Source organism: Notamacropus eugenii, chromosome 1 (genome assembly GCF_028372415.1).
Source record: "Notamacropus eugenii isolate mMacEug1 chromosome 1, mMacEug1.pri_v2, whole genome shotgun sequence".
Taxonomy (NCBI): Eukaryota; Metazoa; Chordata; class Mammalia; order Diprotodontia; family Macropodidae; genus Notamacropus; species Notamacropus eugenii.
The window spans coordinates 584617693-584640326 of NC_092872.1; positions in this window are offsets into that span (position 1 = coordinate 584617693).

The window sequence follows — 22634 nt, forward strand, 5'->3', positions numbered from 1 at the left end:
ATGCTAGATTTTGTGTTATCCTGATTGTACTTCCACAATACTCGAATTGTTTCTAACTGCTTGCAATATTTTCTCCTTGACCTGGTAACTCTGGAATTTGACTGCAGACTTCCTAGAAGTTTCTCTTTTTGGATCTCTTTCAGGAGGTGATCAGTGGATTCTTTCAATATTTATTTCTCCCTCTGGCTCTAGAATATCAGGGCAGTTTTCCTTGATAATTTCATGAAAGATGATATCCAGGCTCTTTTTTTGATCATGACTTTCAGATAGTCCCATGATTTTTAAATTGTCTCTCCTGGATCTATTTTCCAGGTCAGTTGTTTTTCCAATGATGTTTTTTCACATTATCTTCCATTTTTTCATTCTTTTGGTTTTGTTTTGTGATTTCTTGGTTTCTCATAAAGTCATTAACTTCTATCTGTTCCATTCAAATTTTTAAAGAACTATTTTTTTCAGTGAGCTTTTGAACTTCCTTTTCCATTTGGCTAATTCTGCTCTTTAAAGCATTCTTCTCCTCATTGGCTTTTTGAACCTCTTTTGCCAATTGAGTTAGGCTAGTTTTAAAGGTGTTTTTTTCTTTTTTTTTTTTCTTTTTTATTTTTTTATTTTTATTTTATTTTATTTTATTTTATTTTATTTTATTTTTTTTTATTTTTTTTTTATTAATTTTTTTATTTTTTTTAATGTTTAACAATCACTGCCATACAATTGCGATTTTATCCCTCCCCACCCACCCCCCACTACCTCCCTCCCTCCCCATGACTGCATACAATTCTGTATAGATTCTACATAAACTTTCCTATTGAGTATATTTTCACTATCGTCATGCTGTGTAGTCAGACTAAGATAAATGAAAGAATCCGTATAACAAATCAGAACATGATACACAAACAGATACACATACACAAACATGATCTGCTACATTATGTGAGTGACTTCCATATTTCTCTCTCTGAGTGTGGAAGGCTTTTTGCCTTGAGGTCCACCATTGGGATTTTTTTTTTTTTTAGAAGTTCTTGTGTTATTACAAAAATCTAAGTCTACCAGAAAAAACTCTCACACACCGTGGTTGTTGCTGTGCATAAAGTTCTCCTGGTTCTGCTCCTTTCACTCAGCATCAGGTCATATAAGTCCTTCCAGGCCTCTCTGAAGTCTTCTTGTTCATCATTTCTTATGGCACAATAGTACTCCATTACATTCATATACCATAATTTATTCAGCCATTCCCCAATTGATGGACATCCCCTTGACTTCCAGTTTTTGGCAACTACATAGAGTGCTGCTATAAATATTTTTGTACATGTGGGACCCTTTCCCATTTTTATGATCTCTTGGGGATATAGTCCTAGTAGCGATATTGCTGGGTCAAAGGGTATGCACATTTTTGTAGCCCTTTGGGCATAGTTCCAAATTGCTCTCCAGAATGGTTGGATGCGCTCACAGCTCCACCAACAATGAATTAGTGTTCCAACTCTCCCACATCCTCTCCAGCATTTATCATTTTCTTGTTCTGTCATGTTTGCCAATCTTATAGGTGTGATGTGGTACCTCAGAGTTGTTTTGATTTGCATCTCTCTAACCAATAGTGATTTAGAGCATTTTTTCATATGATTATAGATAGCTTTAATTTCTTCCTCTGAAAATTGCCTGTTCATATCCTTTGACCATTTATCAATTGGGGAATGACTTGTATGATTATACATTTGGGTCAGTTCTCTATATATTCTAGAAATGAGGCCTTTATCCCCGAGCTTAGCTGTAAAAATTTTTTCCCAATTTACTACATCCCTCCGGATTTTGGTTGCATTGGGTTTGGTTGTGCAAAAACTTCTCAGTTTAATGTACTCAAAGTTATCCATTTTGCATTTCATAATGCATTCTATCTCTTCTTTAGTAAAGAATTCTTCCCTTCTCCATAGATAAAGGTGTTTTTTTCTTCAGCATTTTTTTAGGACTCCTTTAGTAAGCTGTTGACTCGCTTGTCATTATTTTCTTGCATCTCTCTCATTTCTCTTCCCAATTTTTCCTCCACCTCTCTTATTTGATTTTCAAAATCCTTTTTGAGCTCTTCCATGGCCTGAGACCATTGAATATTTATTTTAGATGTTTGAGTTACTGAAGCCTTGACTTTTATGTCTTCCCCTGGTGGTAAGCATTGTTCCTCTTCATCTGAAAGGATGAGAAAAGGTAACTGTTCACCAAGAAAGTAATCTTCTATAGTCTTATTTTTTTCTCCCATTTTTGGGCATTTTCCCAACCAGTTACTTGACTTTTGAGTTATTTGTCAAGAGTAGGGTATACTCTGTTCCTCCAAGGTGGCACAATCAAGCTGCACACTGTTCTGGGGGCAACCAGAGACTTTTGTGCCCAGAATCTGTGAGTTGTACAATTTCCTCTTCTCAACAGCCTCACCTCCAGTTCCACCATGCCAGCACTCAGGGCTGAGGTTCAGATCAGCTGTTCAATTCCCACAAGAGCTTTGGGTGGAGGCAGAGCCAGCCACTCAGAACTGAGGTTCAGATCAGTTGCTCAATTCCCCCAGAGGCTTTATGATGAGGCTTCCAACAATGAATGTGGGCTGCTGCCTGTTGTGGGAGCAATTCAGCCTGCTAAGGCCTCTGCCACCACTGCCTGGGACCAGAGTTATGGGAGGGACCCTGCTCCCTTCTTGGCCAGCTGAAAAAGCTCTCTCACTGACCTTTGGAACCTGTGATTTGAGGGATCTGGGAGCTGCTACTGCTGCCACTGGGGATTCCACCCCCGAGGCCTGCTCTGGCCCTCCTCCTTGCACTGCAGAGACAAGACTGGGTTGGGCTCCACTCCAAGTCTGGTGCGACAAACCTTTCGCATTGGCCTTCCAGGTCACCCTGGGCTTGAAGCTTCCTCCACTCTGTTGTTCTGTGGCTTTTGCTACTCTAGAATTTGTTGAGAGTCATTCTTTACGATATTTTATTGGCTATGGGGGAAGAGCTAGTGTATATGCATCATTTTACTCTGCCATCTTGGCTCTGACCCCCCCCCCCCCCATTCTCTTTAGTTCGTTTAGCATTGTCATTGATGAAACCATAAGTGTCATATCCTCAGATTTTCAGATGACATAAAATGGAAGGGAAAGACATCACAGACTCAAGATTAAAAAAAACAACAACAACATGACACCTCAGTAAGAATAAGTGAATCTAAAATATGCAAGAAAGAGATAGATATAAATCAACTTTTTAAAGAAAAGCTGGACAATATGTGGCTTTGTGACAGTTGATATGAAAAAGGAATTGAGAATTTTAGTGAATAACAAGCTCTTTCAGGATGTAGTGGTAACATTGCACAGTGAAAATGTTAGATATAAAATGAGAGACCTGAGTTTGAATATCAGGAATGTAGCCTACTACCTATTTGTCCTTGGAAAAGTCATTATATTTTTTTCTGTTTCAGGTTCCTGAGCTCTTAAATGAGAAATTTGGACTAAATGCCCCATTCTGTCTATCAATCCTATCTTCCAATGATTTGTTCTTCATTCTTTTTTCAGTCATGTCCAACTCTTCATTACCCCGTTTTTCTTGGCAAAGACATTGGAGTGTTTTGCCGTTTCATTCTCCAACTCTTACAAATGAGGAACTGAAAATAGGATTAAGTGACAGAGTCACCCAGCTAGTGAATATCTTAGACTTACTGATTCCAAACCCAGTGCTCTATCCACTCTACCACCTGGCTGCCCAAATCTTCCAGCAATGAAGAACTCATCACTTAAGGCCATACATTATGTTACTAGGCAGCCTTAATAAATAGGAAGTTCTTCACAGAAAATGGAAATTTGACTCCTTATAATTTCTACCCCACTCATTGATCTTCATCCTATGCTCTGAAGCAACAGAAAATAACTCTAATACTCTTTCTTTCACATGAGAGCTTTTCAAATATTTGAATACCATTACCATATGTATCATTAATCTCTCCTTTTTGTTCCAGTTGAAGTATACACATTTCCCTAAAGTATTCTTCTCATAGTCTATTTTTCATAGTTTTCATCATTTTAGTGATGGTCCACTGAATGCTCTCTAGTTTTTAATGTTCGCTATTTCCTTCTCCAGCCCATTCTATAGATGAAGAAACTGAATCAAACAGGGTAAAGTGACTCTCTGAGGGTCACACAGCTAATAAGTGTCTATCTAAGGTCTGATTTGAACTCATGAGGATGAGTTTTGCTGATTCAATGCCCTATGCTCTGTCCACTGTGCCACCTATGGTGCATCACAATTTCTCAGTGCTGACAGAGTCACATTGATTAGGACATGATCCCAGAGAGATGGGTTGAACACTTCCATGGTGTTCTCAATAGACCATCATCCATCAATGCTGAGACCATTGGCCCTTTACCTCAGGTTGAAGTTAATCCCTCCCTAGCTGAGCCTCCAACTGAAGAAGAGGTTTTGAATGCCATTAGGTCCCTTTCATGTGGCAAAGCACCTGGTGCTGATTTTATTCCAGCTGAGATTTATGAGATAGGGGGTCCATTGCTCATACAAAAGCTGACTGAAAATTTCCAGATTATATGGCAAGAGGAGGTTGTTTCCCAGGAGCTCAAGGTTGTCTCCCTTGTCCATCTCTATGAAGGTAGAGGAAATAGATTTCCTGCGACAATCACAGGGGAGCCTCTCTTAGACATTACTGGCAAGATTCTTGCCAAAGTCCTCCTTAATAGGCTGATCATTCACTTGGAGGATGGTCATCTACCTAACAGCCAGTGTGATGTCAGAAACAGCCAAGGAACAGTCGATATCGTGTTTGCTGTCAAACAGCTCCAAGAGAACTGCCAGGAGCAGAACAGAGGTCTGTACTCAACATTTGTAGATCTGACCAAGGCCTTTGTTTGACACTGTTAGTCATGAGGGTTTATGGAAAATTATGTCAAAATTTGGTTGCCCAGAGAAGTTCATCAATATTGTATGTCAATTTCATGATGGCATGTTTGCCTGGGTTCTGGATAATAGACAATGCTCTTGTGCCTTCCCAGTCACCAATGGAGTGAAACAGGGCTATGTGCTTGCTCCCATGCTTTTTAGCACGATCTTTTCAGCCACGTTGTCAAATGCTTTCAATGATGATGAACACCACATCAAGGTCAGCTACCTCACTAGTGGTAAATTCTTCAATTTGAAAAGGCTACAAGTCAAGATCAAAGTGGAGGGAGTATTGGTGCATGATCTTCTGTTTGCAGATGATTATGCACTCAATGAAGCCTCTAAAGCTGAGGTGAAACAAAGTATGGATCAGTTCTCTGCTGCCTGTGCTAATTTTGCCCTAACAATTAACATTAAGAAACATAGGAGCTCCATCAGCCACCACCATATCATCCATACATGGAACCATTGGTTACAGCAAATGGAGAAATTTTGAGTGCTGTGGATAAGTTCACTTACCTTAGCAGTGTACTTTCCAGGTATGTACACATTGACAATGAGATTGACACATGTATTGCCAGATCTAGTTCAGTGTTTGAGAGACTCCAAAGTATGGGAGAGAAGAGGTATTATACTGACTACCAAACTGAAGCTCTACACAGTTGTTGTGCTGACCTCATTATTATATGCCTGTGAAACATGGACAGTCTACCAGCTCCATGCCAGGAAACTGAATTGCTTCCATTTGAATTGTCTTAGGAAGATTCTGAAGATCACCTGGCAGGATAAGGTATCAGATATTGAGGTCCTTACATGAACTAAACTGCCAAGCATTCAAACTACACTTCAGAGAGTGCAACTCCATTGGGCTGGCCACGTTGTTCCAATGCATGACATATGCTTGCCAAAAAGGCTACTTTAGGGAGAACTCACACAAGGCAGGCATTCACATGGTGGTCAGAAGAAGCAATACAAGGATACTCTCAAGAACTTTGCAATTGATCATATGACATGGGAGACACTGTCATAGGACTCCTCAGCATGACATGCCCACTTCAGAATGAGTGCTGTGCTCTATGATCAAAGCAGAATTGAAAGAGCTCAAAAGAAATGCAGGCTGTGCAGATTTAGAGAATTCACCCCAAATATTCACATAGACTATTTGTGCCTCCTGTGGTAGAGCATTGTGAGCTCATATTAGTCTGATCAACCACAGTCAGACATATTGAAATTTGATTTTATCATAGTGATGTCATTTTGATCCTCTTCAATAACAAAGGACAGCAACCACCAGTTTTTAATGTTTCTCTTAAGTGTGTTAGCCAAAACTGAACCTACTTCCCAGATGCATATTTTTATGTATACTAAATGGTAAGTGTCATGATTATGGTGTAGCAGTAAGTACCCCAACATACACAGCAGGGCCTGCTATCACATGTTCTTCATCGGATTCATAAAAGGAAAGGCATTCATAAAAGGAAAAGCAACTTTTGAGGGGTTAACAATCACTTAAGTCAAGCACATGTATCAATCATTTTAGTCAAGCACATATATTATTCACCTAGTTCAGGGGAGTCAGCACCCTGAACCCCAAAGTAATCAACAGACATGGTTTCCTCTGTCTGACCATAATTCGACAGACAGGTACAGCTATTTGACCAGTTAACAGAGAGGGAAGCACGACATCTGGATTCTCAGAGCTGGGGGCTCTTTAGCAGCTTCCCAGAGTCCTCATCTGGTGCTCATGCCTTCTTACCAAAATGAAGCTCCAAAATAAAACTGCATCTCAGAGTCTTTATACACTTTTTAGAGCCAGAGGGCATCACATCTCTTGAGAACCAGTGCCTCATTAAAAAAAGGCATGGAACTTCTTATAAACCTTCCCAGGCCAGACAATGGGTGGGAAAGATCCTCTTCAGTCAAATTCAAAGGGAGGCATTATACTTGATTATACTAAAACAGAAACAGCAAAAGATCTCACTTTACTTGCCATTACATATGGTCAGTTAAAACCCCCTTTTTTTTCCCTTTCCCATTATCTTCTCTCAAATTAGGTCTAGCCCAATTAATGCTTATATAATTGGTTGCTTAAATGGAAGAAAAAGCATAGAGTCAAAGATCTAGAGATAGAAGGTTGCTTAGAGGTAATCTAATCCAGTCCTTTCATTTTACAAATAAGAAAACTGAGGCTCAAAATAGTGAAGGTCATATTGATACTAAATAGCAGGAACAGAACCTGAATTCAAATTCTCTGACTCCAAATCCAGCAGTCTTTCTACTAGAACATAGATAACCGTAGTTACCCCTATTAATTTTATTATATTGGTTTTAGCCCTTTCTTTCAGTAATTTGATATAATATTTAAACTCTCATCAGAAAATTTGGTAAGCATGTCTCAAAAACATTTAAGTCAAGGAATACTTATTAAGGAGTCACTGTGAACAAAATACTAATGCAAAAATGGTAAATGGTTTAATCTATGATCTCTGTCCTCATGGAATATGCAACTTGGAAGCTAGTATAGTGGAGAAAATGCTGGATTTGGTCAGGGAGGTCTGGGTTTAAATCCTGCCTCCAGCACTTGATTATCTATGTGACCAGGAACTTAATGTGACTGCTTAGTTTTCTCATGGGCAGCTAGGTGGTGCAGTAGATAGAGTCAGGAGCTTGGAGCTAGGAAGACTCATCTTCCTAGGTTTAAATCTGGCCTTGGACACTTATTAGCTGTGTGACACTGGTCAAGTCATTTAATGCTATTTGCCTCAGTTTCCTCATCTGTAAAATGAGCTGGAGAAGGAAATGGCAAATCACTCCAGTATTTTTGCCAAGAAAACCCCAAATGGGGTTGAAAACAACTGAACAACCACAACTAAAGTTTTCTCATATGTAAAATATGGCTAGCAATGCCTATAGGAATATCATGAAGATCCAATAAAATAATTTATGTAAGGTTATTTGAAAATTTTGAAGACATATCTATACATACATATATACATGTTATATGTGTTATGTATGTATATATATATGTGTATGATACATACATACATACAAATGCAGCTAGTTGCAGCAATAGAGTTCTGGATTTGAAGTCAGGAAGACTTGCATTAGAATCCTATCTCAGATTTCTACTAGTGACATAAACTTGGAAAAATCAAGTCAGCAAGTTTTCATTAAGTGCCTTCTACCTTCTAGGCATTGCACTAAGCACTGAATGACTTCACTTCTTTTGACCTCAGTTTTTTCATCTGTAAAATGAAAATAATATTAGCACCTACCTCACAAGTGTGTTGTAAGGATCAAATAAGATAACATAAGTAAAAATGCTTGGTAAATCTCAAAGGGCCAAACAAATGTGTGTGCGCATGTGTATATACACACATACACACATATGTATATACACACACGTATATATGATATATAAAATGTTCAAGAGATATAATTTCTGAGTGATTAATAATTTTACTAATTTTTACTAGTGGATAATTAATAAAAGGATCAGTGGCACTCTGAAATGCCAAGACCCCTCAGGAAACCCACTCAGTGCTTATATGCCCTTGGGAGAATGGTTGCTCCTGAGGGTGGCAATCATCTCTGATTGGTTAACCATGGGAAGAATGAATATCATAATGAGAGATGGGCTCATTCTAATGAGTAGCTCAGGGATATGACTTTGATCACTCACTCCCAGGCCACCTTCAGCCTTTAGTATTCTACTAATAAGATTTACCCCACCAAAGCAAGAGTAGAATACAATGGGCTAGAATTCACCTTAGATTAAATTCTTTGTAAGTTTCTCCAGTTAGGTGGGTCTCCTACTCAGGATCTAAAAGCATGTACCCTAGAATTTGGGCACTATCTCATCCATAACAATGTCTTTCAGTACAATGTCCTGAACAACATACAAGTTTCAAAACAAAATCCTGGTGCTAACTCAATAATTGATGATTAACATGAGAGAAATAATCTTTTTTTCTCACATATGTGAATGCATGTGTATACATATACCCATATACGTATAACTGTGTTTGTGCTTTTACCAGAAAGGCCATGGCATTTACACAAGTAAGAACAATGCATAGTAGAATGCTATAAAGACACAGGTGAGATACAAATAAAATGCTCTTGGAAAATTTGAAGAGAGATCTTTCAGCTAGAGGGGGCCAAGGAAGCCTTCATAGTGGAGACAGTGACTGAACTGAGTCTTGAAGGAACAAAGAGATTTCAAGAAGCAGAGATAAGAGGAGTAGATTCCTGCCAGGTGGGCGTCAATATTGAATGCCCAATGATAAAAGGCGAGATAAAAGTAAGTCATACTAAATAGTCTAGTTTTACTGGAACCTTGGGTATATGAAGGGAGGAAATAATAAAGAAAAAATAAGTCTGGAAAAGTAGATTGTAGAAAGACTCAAATGTCAAGTTAAGATATATATATATATATATATATGAATATATATTCATTTATGTGTGTGTGTATATGTGTGCGTGTGTGTGTGTGTGTGTAAAATCTTCTATTTATTGGTAGTAGGAAGCCGCTAAAAGTTTCTATGCTGAGGCTTAGTATGACATGTAGATGACTTTTTTTCTAGTATCTGGAGGATGGACTGAAGAAGGAAGAGGATGGTTAGGATGTTATTGTAATGGTCTAAGAGAAAGGGAAAAATTATCAAAGTCTGAACTAACTTAGAATCAGTATGAGTAGAGAGAAGGAAGTAGATGTATTAAATATTGTGGAGGTGGGTGGCACAGTGGAGGCCTGGAGTCAGGAAGACTCATGTTCCTGAGTTCAAGTATGACCTTGGACAATATCTATGTGATCCTGGGCAAGTCACTTAACCCTGTTTGCCTCATTTCCTTTTCTGTAAAATGAGTCGGAGCAAGAAATGACAAACCACTCTAGCATCTTTGCCAAAGAAAGCCCACGTGGAATCACAGTTGAAAATGACTGAACAGCAACAAAAATAATAATCCACAGGATTTGGGGAAAGAGGCAAAGAAAAGAGTTAAAGATGACTCTGAAATCTCAATTGGCAAACGAGATGAGAAGTCTACACAAATAGAGTTGTTAGTGGGTGGTTGTGTAGGGGGATGATGATGAGTCCAGTTTGATGCAATTGTATTTGAGTTTTGGTAGATGATTCACATGAAGATGTCTATCAGGAGGCTGGTAGTACAGAACTGGATCTCAGGGTGGAGCCTGAGCCTGGATAAATTTAGACTTGGGATTTGTTTGGATAGATGTGGTGATTAAAGTCATGTGAATAAATTAGATCAATAAGGGAGAGATGATAAAATGAAGGAAAGAGATCTGAAGGGAAACCTTTGGGGAAAACTCACACTTAAGTAGCTGGATGTACCTTAGGTAGCAGTTAACTAGCAAAGGAGAATAAAGATTAATCAGAGAGGTAAAAGGAGAACCAGGAACAGACAGTGCTATAGAAATTAAGGAAGGAGAAAATAGTCAGGAAGAATGATTGGAAAATAATGCCAAATGTTACAGAAAAAGTAGAGGAAGAATAACTGAGAAAAAGTCATTCTATTTAGTGATGATATTGGAGGAAGTTTCAGTAGAAGGGATAGGTCAAGACCAAGTCCGATGTGAAGATGTGGACTGAGCAGGTAGTTAAGCAGCAGAGGTAGGGAGTATAAATTACTTTTCTTCAAAATGTATCATTGAAAGGTGCTCTTCTCCTATTGATGAGTTCTTCCCTGGGCCTCCACTTTGAGGAAGAGCCCAGCTTGGCCAGACTTTATCCCTTCCCACCCGTATTTCTGACTTTCTGTACTTTCAGCTGTAGTTGCAACCTGGAACCTCACTAGTTATTGGGGATTTCCTTACCCAGGAATATTCATCTATCCATTCCTTGTACCCTTCTCATCCTAAAACATCTCTCTGCCATGCTGGCTCGCTTCTCCCATTGGTGAAGTCCTCCCTGGACCTCCATTTTGTAGAGAGGCCAAGATTGGCCAACCTTCATTCTCTTCTAAGTTGTGCTTCTGACTTCCAAACTTGTACAAGCTCCATGCCAGGAAACTGAATTGCTTCCATCTGAACTGTCTTAGGAAGATTCTGAGGATCACCTGGCAGGATAAGGTACCAGACACTGAAGTTCTTACTTGAGCTGAACTGCCAAGAATTCAGACTATGCTTCAGAGAGCTCAACTCTGATGGGCTGGCCACATTGTTGGAATGTAAAATGTATACTTGTCAAACAGACTATTTTATGGAGAACTCACATGGGGCTGGCAATCACATGGTGGTCAGAGGGAACAATACAAGGACACTCTCAAGGTCTCTCTCAAGAACTTTGGATTTGACTGTGCAACATGGGAGACACTGGCACAGGACTTCTCAACATGGCATGCCCTCCTCAGAAAGGGTGCTGTGCTCTTAGAGCAAAGCAGAATTGAGACAACACAAAGTAAACACAGGATGCACAAATTTAAAGTATCCTCCTCAAATATTCACATGAACTATCTGTGCCCAGCCTGTGGTAGAGCATTCTGAGCTTTTATTGATCTGATCAGCCACAGTCAGACACACTGAAATTTCACTTTATCATGATGGTGTCATTTTGGTCCTCTTTGAGAATGAAGGACAACAGCCAAGTAACCTGTGCCTAATGAATGCTTGTTCCCTGCATGATTTCCTGAAAGTCAGAAAGTATACTTGTTGAGCACTTGTGGGAATGGCAGTCAAGAATTTTTTATTTTCAGAGAAGGGAAACCTGAGTGTGTTTATAGATTAAGAGGAAGGAACCAGAAGAGAAAAAAATAAGATTGCTGCAGAAGAGAAATGAAATGATTAATGGAATAAGATTATGGAGAGGCAGAAGGGATGAGAATAGATCAGATAGAAAAGATCAGCTTTAACAAGACAAACTAAAGGAAAACTACCTTTTTCTCTGGAAACTAAACAAGTGGAGGATACAATGGGTGAGATCATGAAGAGATTTAGAGGAGGAGACAAAGGGAATAGTCTAGATTGTATGAGTTTGGTCACCTCAAGAAATGGCAAGAAAGTCTTCTGAGAAGAAAAATGAGGATTTGAGAAAGTAAAAGGTTTGGAATAATCATTGAACAAACCATATTAGGGAAGTTAACCAAAGCTGAGGCAAAGAATTTCAAAGCAGTGACAAGTATCTGGTTTTTTCATTTAAGTTGTCAGTAATAATATAGGATAATAATATGAGATAATAATAATATGAAACTGAAGAAGACCAAGGATATCATGATTTATTGGAAAGAGAACAAGACTGGGAATCAAGAGATCTGAGTTCTGCCCCCAACTCTATCAATAGCTTACTGTGTAATTTTGAACTTATTCCATCACCTCTCTGGGATTCTGTTTTCTCATCTACAAAATGAGAGGGGATTCAGTTAGATAATATCCCAAGTCTTCCAGTTTTAAGCTGTTATGGTTCTATGTCATTAACTAATTAGTAAAGTTCAGGAAATGATTCTTAATTCATTTTATCAGAAGAAGTTAAATTTAAAAGTCCTAATTAACACACCTTTAGACATTTGAGAAATTATAGAGATCAAGAACCATGAAGTTGAAAATGAACTTTCAGCCTCTGACAGTAATCAATCTCAATGGAAGGTAATGTGTGGTCAAAATGATTCCATTTCCCTTTATATTTATTTGTGAACATACAAGTTAGCACTTATGAAAAATGCCTTATTTAAGGTAAAAATCAAGTGTATGCCAGGTAGATAAGTGGTCAGTCAACTTCATTAAAAATGATTACAAGAATGACTTGGGAAGGGTTCTACTACACCAAGTTCAGCCAGTTTACACTTTAAAACCAGTTTTTAAAATTCAACAAATATTGGTATGTCCAAGTGTTCTTATGGTTAGATGCTTGTGTTTAATTTTACAAAAATAAAAAATCTAACATTGACATGAAGGAAAAATAACATTTAAAAAAAAAACAATGGTAAAAATTCTTCTTGGTTTCTTTATATAATCTTAATTGTGATTATGTATTTCATGTTTTCTAATACTAGACCAGGCATAGCTGCCCCTGCATTTCAAGGCTAGCAAACATGTACTTCCAAGTATTTGTCAGGTGTTGGGGATTCAGCAATGCCAAAACACATCTGGCCAAATATTATTCTCCTCCAGAAATTTTTTCTTAACTCAAGTGTATTTCAAGGGAAATTTAACCCATCTGTTTCTTATTTCTTTACCCTAAAATCATCCAAATGTCATTTTAAAAGAGCCATTGGCTGGTCAAGAGCCTTTATTTTAAAAATAAGAATGGGTAAAGACGACCCAGAAGTTATGAATAAATTGAATTTGAACTAGAGTGGTATCAACTGTGGAATATAGAAGCTTTCAAATTTTCTTATTTTTATCTGTGGTACTTTAGATGTTTAGGAAAAATCATATAACTATGTATGTTTTTTAAGAGGTGAGATGGATAAAAGGAGATGGGGAAAATGCCTTTATTCAACTTCTTAAAAACACCTAGCCAGGTATTATTTTGTTAAATCTTTGTGTGTCTTTCTTTTTCTTTTAGGAATGATATTCTCTTCAGTTAAAACTTTCAGTTTCTTTTCTCACCTTCCATCAAAGGCCATATTTCTTTCTTCTTACTTTTTATTTCATTTTACCATAGATTTCTAGTTTGGGTAGCTGGAAGCTATCACTATTCCAAACTATATTATGAGCTTAACACAAGTGGGTCAACACACACATGATTGATGTCATCAATTTAATAAACCTTTGTAAGCATCTGTTAACATGCAAGATCTTGTGCTAAATGGGGAGAATACAAAGCAGAAAATTGCTGATGCCCTCAGAGAGCTTACAGTCTACCCAGTGGTAAAGAGGGGGAAAAATTGGAATACATCATGTAAATGTACAAATAGATTCAATAATTTGAAGAAATAAGAAAGTTCTTAACTTTTTGGGATGTCATAGATCCCTTTGGTGTCTTGATGAAGCCTATAGATCCCTTCTCCAAATAATATTTTAAATATATAAGACAAAATATGTAGGATTTCAAAGGAAACCAATTATATTGAAATATAGTTATCAAAATATTGTTTAAAAAGATCACATATCCCATGTTAAGGAACAAGGGCACCAGAAAGATAGCACTGAAAAGTGAGCACCTGATCAATAAAATTAAATATATTTTGGTTCATAAGACTATCCTGCCATTCAGTGTTGCTGCATTATATTTTCATAATGCTAGATACTTTTCAAAGATTTTCATGGATGTTATCTGACCGGAGTAGCACAGATTGAGGTAGTTAGGTGATATAGTGGGTAGGGCATTGGATCTGGATTCAGAAAGACCTGAGTTGAAATCTGGTCTTAGGTACTTACTAGCTGTGTAACCCTGGGCAAGTCATTTTACCTCTAGTTGCCTCAATTTCCTCATCTACAAAATGGGAATAATAATAGCCCCTACCTCTCATAGCTGTTGTGAGGATAAAATAAAAAAATAGTTCTAAAGGCTTTGAAAATGTCAAAGTTTTTGCACAAATGTTACCTGCTATTATTTATTACTCTTATCGTCAATATTATTATTACTGTTAGTATTTAGCATTGTAACCCTTTGGGTACTGTACTATAATGAGAGATGAAAGGACTGGATTTATGCTTGGCCTTTCCCTTATTCTAAAGCAAATGGCAAGCAGTATAACCTGTCCTATGCTGCAGAATAACCATAATTGTCCTATCATGGAGAAAACTCAATACCTTTTCATCAGCATGGCATTATTTTATGTCTATTACTGCATTATAAAAAAGTTTCCAAAGTATATGTTAGGTCTTTTTTTAAAATTTCTAAGGGGTTATCTACTGAGGGATTAAATGAATAAGTTGGAGAACTGCAAAACATATTTCTGGATCAAGAAATCTCGTCATTTCTGGATCACCAAAGTCAAGGAATTATTTATATTATCAGGGGCTCCAAGGATTACTCAGCCCTTTCTAACCTGGTAAATTGTTTTTGATTTACATGAGTCTTACACATAGTCTCAGATTTTTGCTTTTCCCATATTATAATGACCCAGTTCCTAGTATAGATTGTGATGGATTTATGGCAAATGGGAGTCTATTTATAATTGTTAGGCTGAAAGGTCTTTCTGGAAGCCCCAAGAGAGCTGTCAACTCTCCAGGTCTCACTAAGAATCTATGACATGTGACTGGTACATTATACAGCAAAATTGTATTCCTTAATCCAAATGTCACCCTGTGAATAAGGCTACAAGGAAGAAAAATGTAGCAGGGCATACATGGAACAGTTTTCAAATGCTAGGAAAATGCATTAAATAGCCAAAGGACATATCCCAGATCATAATGTGAAAGTGGACATTAAAAATGTCCATGGTTCTTGATAGATTGTTATGCCAGGAAGTGTCTGAAAACTGGTGAATTTCATTTAATGGTTTCTTGTAATTTTTTTTTATTTCTTTAAAAGAAAGCTTAGAAAAAAACTTAAATAAAACACTCTGAACTGTTCTGGCTCTGCCAAAAGAGGCAGAAATTTTATAAGGCCTGTGTGCTGTTTGGCCTTTACTTTATAGAAGTGGTGACGTTTGCATGTAGTCAGGGTCTATTACCAAATGATGCTCCTTTCCCCGCAGAAGCATATGTAGTTAGTCAAACCCAAATCCAAATGATTCTTGCAGCTGCTGAACTGAAATCCTGTGTTACTGTCAACCAGAGTTGCCATTACAAAGTTATCTCTGGTGTGCTAAACATTCTCTGATTACAAGAAGAAACTGTCAGGCTAATAAGACATTTAAAAAATATGAAACCAAACCAAACAGTTTGTGGTTTTATAGACTACAAATGTGCTGAAAATTCATTTAACATGGGATTTATATCAGTCCCACATGTTATATATACATTACTATGAGTTAAGAGAAGATTTAAAAATCTTCAACAACTTATTTCCTGCCTTCAAGAGGCTCGTAGTCTAGTGGGCAAGATAAGCCATGAAAATGCACAGACAAGGGCATACAGGCAAACACATATATGTATGTATATAATTTTGTATGTTTATATATATGCAATATTAATATTTCTCTACATCTCTATATACATATAGAGCTATATATATATACAACTGTGTATCTTTATCTTATTGTTTAGTCATGTTTTTCAATCATGCCTGACCTTTGTGAACCCTCTTGAGGTTTTCTTGGCAAAGATAGTGGAGTGGTTTGCCATTTTCTTCTCCAGCTCATTTTACTGATGAGGAAACTGAGGCAAATAAGATTAAGTGACTTGCCCAGGGTTACACAGCTAATAAGTGTTGGAAGCTTGGTTTAAACTCATGAAGAGGAGTCTTCCCGATCCCAGGACTCTAGCCATTGTGCCACCTAGCTGCTCAATTATACATCTATCTATATCTGTATCTATATTTAGTAATCAATTGATTGATAGATATAACTATTTTACTGGTGAGGAAACCAAGACCCCCTGAGATGTTCAGTACAGGATGTACAGGATACATTGGAAGGGAAAGAGATGGAATTTATGCAGTTACCTTAGAAGACTGTTAAAATGTTCCAGATGACAAGTCATCATGGATAGAATTAGGTTGGTGGCGGTCAGAATGGAAAGAAAAGGATGAATGGAGGAGATATTTAAGGAATAGAAGTGATTAGAAGGAGTAACAGATTAGATGTGAGAGTAAGGGGAAGATAGGAATTCCAAATAGCTCTGTAATTTTAAACCTGGGTGCCAAGAAGGCTGTTGGAGAAGTTGATGAGGTCAGTTTTGTTCATCTTAAACTGGTGTAAACAGAGGAACCTCCAAATAGAGATAACCAAGGTACTGATCTCGAGAATTTCTAGGGAAATTGAGAAATAAGAGGTCACAATCCCCCTCAAAACCAGTAACAAAAATGTCAAAAAGAATCCAAATAACGAAAAAACCTCAAAAGAAAATTTAAAAACAGAAAAGAATGAAGGAAACAAGGGTGAGTTCCAACATGATGAAAAAATATAATGAAGACAAAGGTAAAAGTATAAAGATAACATTAAACTGGAAAGATAACAATAGTAAAATCAGAAATATAGCTAGAAAAATCTTAATACAATAAAAGTATCAATTATATACTAAAGAGAATAAAGAAAAGTAATTAGAAGTGGGTCAGAAGAAAATTTTGAGAATGGAAAAGAATTATTTAAGGAACATCAGAATGAAATAATGATGAAGTTCTGTGGAGAAAATTTCATTGAAAAAATTGACAGCTTGATAGTACTAATGAATTATTTTATTGAAGTACAGAATGTTGATAGGAAGAGTATAATCAGAAAAACCTAGAAAATAACTGGAAAAAAGATCCAGAAGCAATGAAGATGGAAATGGAAGATCTGGAAGGCAGATCAAGAAATTTAAATCTAAGAATTATCAAAATACTGAAAAAATTATGAAGAAAATTATCTGACCACTATATTCTAGGAAACCACATAAGAACATTTCTGATATATATTCCAAACAAGGGATGATATGCAAATGTATAGAAAGCTATCCATGAGATATGAATAGAGGGTAAATAATAACCCAACACTTAAACTTACTTGAGTCTGTTATTGTTAAACCTTATCACTACTATAACAAAGAGAGAATCTTATAAGCTGCCAGGAAGAAAAACCATTACATTTGGAATTGCTAATATGGAGCGTAGGAGAGGTCATAGGATCATAAATTTAGAGTTAAACAGGACTGTGGCAGTGCTAAATTTATGTATTTGAGAGTCATCTTCATAAAAATGATAGAAACTTTGGGAATAATGAAGTTGACCAGGAACAGATGATTGAGAAATGTCAACATTCAGATCGTAGGAAGAGAAAAAAGCTATTGAAGGAGTAAAAGCAGTCAGGTAAGAGAAGGTTTAGGAAACTCTAGTGTCAGGGAATGCAAGGAACAAGAATGGTGAAAATTGACATGTTAGTATTTTAAGATTTACCTACATTACCTCATTTCCTCCTCACAACTTTGAGAGGCAGCTACTTCAGGAAATATCATCTATCTTCTTTTTATGGAAGATAAAATGAAGACTCAGAAAAATTGTGACCCACCCAAGACCACACAGTTAATGTGAGTTAGAGGGAGGATTTGAACCTAAGTTTTTCCTTATTCTGTGGTCAGCAGTTTTCACAACCCTATCATGCCGCTTTTTGATAGAAAGGTCAAGGAGAATGAGGATTCCGAAAAGGTCTATGAATTTGGCAATAAGGATCTCATTGATATCTTCCATAGGGAAGCTTCAGGATTGATGGTGCTAGAAGCCAGATTGAAAGAGTTTGAACAATGAATAGGTAGTTAAAAAAATAAAATTTCCTTTTAAGAGGTTTAATAGTAAACAAAAAAGAAGAGGAAAGCAGATTAGCTGCAGGGGCAGAGTAGCAGGATCACTATTTATATTGTCACAATTGTACTTAAATTATACAAATTTTGCTTTTCATACCAAAGAACCAGACACAGTAAATATTTTCATGTACTTCTGATTTAAGCAAAAGACTATATTTAAATAAACAGCCTTGAGAATTGGAATATAATCAGAAACAAAGTTAATACTCCAAAAATTGTTTAGGATGTAGGGGAAGGTTTACCAAAAGTGTGCAGAAAAGTCCTGGTACAGAAGATAAAGGCATTCTGATGAACCTCTCATACTAAATAATTTTGCCAAGGGCTGTTGCAGAATTCTGTAGCACAGTTCCTTGTGAAAAGTGGATTTTTTTCATTGTATTTGTATCTTCAGTGCTTAGCACAGTACATTGCAAATAGCAGATGCTTAATATTTAATTGATTAATGATAAGGTGATTATACTAAGCTAGTTTTAGGGAATTCACAATGCTTATATAGAGAGACAGAGATGGAGATATGCAGAGAGAAAGACAAATGCACACACAGAATATATAACAATCAAGGCAGAGAACTGAGAAAATTAACCAAATAATGTACTTCATATTCCTTGAAAGAACCAGTCAAGTAATGCAAACATTTCTTTTTAATCTTGATCCCTCAAAAGTTTCCTACTTTCCACAGATCCAGTCTTCTCAAAGTTATAGTGATCCCAGTGAGTATGTGTGTATAATCTCCAAGTTGATGTGATTGTATAAAGACTTGCCTTGTAAGCCTCCTAATCTTCATTTTTCCCCTAGCCACCCATGTGAAAACCAGAACTGTCTTCAGCAAAATGAGATTGCTGGCTATGTTAGGTTCTGATAACTATATTTTCCACTGTAACAAATCCCAATTACAGTTTCCAACAGCTTCATTCTTTCAAAGGAAAAAAGGGGGAGTGGGGAAAGGCATTTTAAAAGATTAGCTTTTGTATCTAGCAAAAAAAAAGAAAAAGGAAAACTACTCTTGTAATACATGTTGCCAATTCAGTAGCATATTAGTAAAAGATACATTTTACACATTTCCCCTTTCTAAGCATATTTAGCCCAAAGATCTCTCCGTGATTCTGTACTTCAAGGAAAGTAAAGTGGGAGGGGAAGATGTATCTTTCACTACAGTTCTTTTGTCATGGTACAATTTTGAGAAAGAACTTGAATATTAACGTACAATTTTGACAATTAAATTCTTTATCCAGTAATCTTATGAACTAGCAACTGAGTAGAGTCTGATAAAGAGGTTCCTTGGTTGGAGGAGCACGTGGTAGGAGTGGGTTAGGGGGAGGTGGCGAGAGAGCCTAGTTCCAGCGTTCCCATGAAGTGTTCTCATCCCTGGCTGGCATTCGGAAGAGTTACAAAGCATGAATCACAATCTAATTTTGTCAGCAAGTGATTGAATCCTGCAAGGCATTGGCTTATGTGTCAACCAAACAATATGCTCTATTGAGTAATGGGAATTTGGTGGTTTTCTTCTCTGATATACCCCACTCCATCCTCCCTTACCTTCTTCCCCTCTTACACCATGTACTTTCCTGTTTCTACTCAAAATAAGCAATATAAAAATATACAGGCATCCATACATACACACACATACATATACACAGTGGATTTGAAAGTGTAGTTTAAGGGACTTAGCCCAATACTGTCTCCAAACCAAATAGGACCTGCCCAACATTACCAAGACCCAACTAAGTTTTGGACAGTTTTAAAAAAATAGCAAAATAGTCTCAAGTCATCTTGGGGGTAGGCACAGCATGCTTGATTAGAGGATGAGTGCCCCCCCATCTATTCTCTCAAATCTCTTGCTCTGTTTTAGTGACTTATAATAGGATCGACTTCTCTCATGTGTAGCAGAATAAAGATCTATGCACAGACTCAGCCTAAAAACACTGGGTGAAAACTCATTTGGTTTGCTTTAACTTCACAGAAATTAAACTATAAAAATAGACTCTCCTACTTGCTTTGTTTCCTCAAGTCAAGTACCAGATTCTCACTGAAACATCTGTTTGTCTTTTACAATGACTTACATCATCAATGATGAAACTCTTTTAAAGGTACTAATTTGCACATTTACAAAAGAGGTGGCATTTTACTTTTAGAGGTCAGTCAATATGGACCAGATTTTCTTCTCTGGAGTTTGTTTCTGAGGAGTTAAATTATGGTACTTTTTTCTTTCTGTGGCTGTATAAGACTTTGAGTATTTTGTTATTATTCCTGGGTTCGGGGATGATAGCTAATAGATATATATTGTTATAGAGACACACATATGTATCATTAATAAATTAGTGTGATACATTTCTATGACAGAATTCAAACTCAGTGAATTAACTCAAGAATATATCCAGTAGGTCCAAAGAGTGAAAGTTATAAGGAGGAAATTTGTTTAGTATGATAACCAAGACCTTTTTGAAAATCGAGTTGCTTAGCAATTGAATGAGTTCCCATCACTAGAAGAATTCATTCATTCAGAGACTGAAGGTTTTTTTTCTGAGAGATGTCATAGAAAGATTCTTCTATGGTCTCAGAAATAGGACTAGATGAAATTTAACCTTCCTTTCAACCTATTGAATCATAGATGCTTTGACTTGAAAGGGACTAAAGAAATGATTTCATGTAGTCTATGCTTGAACAGGAATCCCCTCTCTAATATTCCTGATAAGTACTCATATTGCCTTCTTTCTATCCCTACAACTTAGCACAGTGCCTGGCACAAAGTAGTTATTCAGTGAATGTTTGTTGACTTGATTTGCCCTGGAAACTTTTATCGCTAGAGAAATTGCTAATTCCAAAAGCACATCACTACACTTCATTGTTGTTCAGTTATTTCAGTTATGTCTGACTCTTTATGACTTCATTTGGGGTTTTCTTGGCAAAGATACTAGAGTGATTTGCCTTTTCCTTCTCTAGCTAATTTTATAGATTAGGAAACTGAGATTGTGTTTGTCCTTCGTTCTCGAAGAGGACCATGACATCAAGATGATGAAATGACTTGCAGTTGACTTTGATTTGAGTGAGGAAGGACTGTGCAAGGTCACCAACCTCACTTTCTTCTCCTGAGCCCTCTGGATCCAGTGGCCTGATATTCATCAAGATGGCTGGAGATGGCCCAGGATGCCAGGTGAGAACCTGGCCCTTTCAAGCTAAGGTCTTACAGCATTCTCACTTTGAGCGAGATACATTCATTCAATAAATAAGCTTCTTTAAGTAGTTGCTCAAGGGATTGCCCCTTTAATAAAAAAAATCAAACTGGGAGGAGTTACCTAAGGGTTCCTTGGTAAAAGAGAAACAATTACTATTTAGTATTTAAATCCAATCTGTGCTAGGTGGTTGGGGACTTGTCCAGTCAATGAGCTCCAGAGTGAATTGGGTTTGAGGCTTGCTCTTTGAACAAGAGAGGTAGCCAGTAAGCCCAGAGGAAAAAAGGCAGCTTTTGGGGATGGAAAGGAGTAGGAGGAGGAGGAGAACTGTGTTTGTCCTTCATTCTCGAAGAGGACCATGACATCAGGATGATGACATGACTTACAGTTGACTTTGATTTTAGTGAAGGAGGGCTGTGCAACGTCACCAACCTGAGATGAATAGGGTTAAGTGACTTGCCCAGGGTCACATAGCTAGGTGTCTAAAGTTAGATTTGAACTTAGGAAGGTGAGTCTTGATGACTCCAGGTTCAGCACTCTATCCACTATGCCACTTAGACGGAATTATACTTTAGATACTTCAATTGTTAGGAAATTTTATTCAGTTTTAAATTGAAACCTGCCTTTCTGACTTCAACCAATTGTTCCTGCTTCTTCCTTTGGAATAATATAAAACAAATTGAATTTTTATTTCACATGAAAGCTCTTCAAATACCTAAAATTAGGAAAATGTACCTAACTTGGTCCCCCTTGGTCTTCTTTTCCTCAAGTCAAACACTCCTAGTTTCTCTAATGGATCACAGAATGACAGAGTTTCAAAGCCCTCATCATTGCAGTTACCTTCTTTTGGATGAGCTGTAATGTCTTTCTAAAATGTGGTACCCATACCTGAATAGATGTTTCCTGACCAGGCAGCGCATGGCAGGATGACAACTTCCTTTGTTATGATCATTTTACTTCTATTAAATCAGTTTATGAACAGATTATTGACTTCCATGTTCCAACTTCACTGTTGTCTCATGTTGAACTACAGCACTAAAAAACAAAACAAACAAACAAACAAAACCTAGGTCATTTTCATATGAACTATTGTTTAGATAGTATAATATAATGCCTTAATGACAAGTACTAAATTGTTTTTAATCTCAATGTCTTGTATATAGTAAATAGCTAGTAACTGTTAAATTGGATCAAATTAGATATATCTCCCTCATTCTGGACTTG